The sequence below is a fragment of the Mus pahari genome, chromosome X, assembly GCF_900095145.1.
Source record: "Mus pahari chromosome X, PAHARI_EIJ_v1.1, whole genome shotgun sequence".
NCBI lineage: Eukaryota > Metazoa > Chordata > Mammalia > Rodentia > Muridae > Mus > Mus pahari.
In genome coordinates, this window is record NC_034613.1 from 28,685,578 (window position 1) to 28,687,704 (window position 2,127).

Sequence of the window (2,127 nt, forward strand, 5' to 3'; positions counted from 1 at the left end):
TATTTATGTACCATCTGACTATGGGTTTGTGCATGTGAGTGTTGGTGACCACGGTGGTCAAAGGTGTACCTGGAACTGGAATTACTTAAACACAGTTGTAAGCCACCCACTGTGGGTACTGAGAACCAACGCTGGCTCCTCTACAGGAGCAGTGCACACTTTTTTTTTTTTAACTGCATGGCCATCTCTTCAGCCCCTACTACTCTTAAGTAGAGGTCAAAACTGACATCATTAGCTAGGCACGGTGGCTCACCCCTGTGATTTCAACCCTTTGGAGGCAGAGAAGAGGATCGCCTTGAGTTCAAGGTAGTAAGTTCCAGGTCAGCCTGAGCTACATACAGAGTGAGATCTGCTCTCAGGAAAAAGGAAAAAGAAACATTGGTATTACTGATGAAACAGAGAACAAATAAACGTCAAACAAAGATGCACTGTCCCAATGTAGTCAAAAAGAGCCACATGCTCAAAATGTTAGTGGGAAAACAAACTATAATATTCAAAAGTAATTTTCTTTTTTTAAAATAAAAGACCAAAAATGTGGATGCTGTCAATAGTTCTACCATTAAGGAAAGTTAAAAAGAACAACTAAATTCAGTCTGACCCCAGCACGGGTCCTGCAATTGGAGGGGAAAGTGTTCTAAAGAACACACTTTTATCAACTGAAGAAACTGCAATAAATACAGTAGAGTAAAGTAGTGTATGAGTTACATTTATGAAATTGATACTTACAGAAGATTGGCTATGTAGAAGGAAATCTTTATTTTTCTGTTGTTTGTTTTTGTTTTTCAAGTCAGGGTTTCTCTGTGTAGCCCTGGCTGTCCTGGAACTCACACTGTAGACCAGGCTGTCCCTGAACTCAGAGATCTGCCTGCCTCTACCTCTCAAGTGGTGGAATGAAAGGTATGTACCACCACCCAGCACTGGATACCTCTATTCTGAGAAAACACACAGGAGAGATATATCGCTCAGATGTTAAGAGTGTGCACGGCTTTTCCAGAGGACCCAAGTTTGATTCCCTGTAACTCCAGCTCCAAGGGTGTCTGAGCCTTCTGGCTTCTGTGAGCACCTGCATCCACACGCACAGGCACATATACATAATCTTCAAAATAATACAAATAAATATTTTGAAACACATGGAAGAATATGGGTAAAGGACCATAGCACATACCACTTACTCTCAAATTTCAAAAAATTGTGTGTATGTGTTTGTGTGTAGTTTACATAAATATAACACACATTCATCAAGCACATATACATTCTTATGTGTGTGTGTGCTTGTGGGTTTAAATTTCTATCCCCACATCAGCAAAGTGTGAACGGAACATGTAAATTCACATGGCAAAGAAAATGTGACTAAATGTTAACAGCAAGCGACTGTGGAAGAGATTATGAGGTGTCTCTTTTTTTAAAAGACTTATTTAAAGCCGGCCGTGGTGGCGCACACTTTTAATCCCAGCACTCGGGAGACAGAGGCAGGCGGATTTCTGAGTTCGAGGCCAGCCTGGTCTACAGAGTAAGTTCCAGGACAGCCAGGGCTATACAGAGAAACCCTGTCTCGAAAAAAAAAAAAAAGAAAAGAAAAGAAAAGAAAAGACAAGACTTATTTATTTATTCTATGTAAGTACACTGTAGCTATCTTCAGACACACCAGAAGAGGGCATTAGATCTCATTACAGATGGTTGTGAGCCACCATGTGGTTGCTGGGATTTGAACTCAGGACCTCTGAAAGAGCAGTCAGTGCTCTTACCTGCTGAGCCATGTCTCCAGCTCCCTATGAGGTGTTTCTTATAATGTTTTAAGTCTTGCAATGGTTTAGAAATTTGAATTTATTCATAAATACAAGATTTTTAAAATATGGCCAGATATAGACTACAGAGGATCTGGAAATGGAGGAAATGGGGTGAAATGAAAATAGTGTGGACATTGTGGTGGAGACAGGCAGACCTTTCTGAGTTTGTGGTCGGCTTGGTCTACAGAGTGAGCTCCCGGTTGGCCAGGGCTACACAGTGAGACTAGGTCTTTAAAAGGAAAGAAGGAGGAGGAGGAGGAGTAGAAGAAGAAGAAGAAGAAGAAGAAGAAGAAGAAGAAGAAGAAGAAGAAGAAGAAGAAGAAGAAGAAGAAGAAGAAGA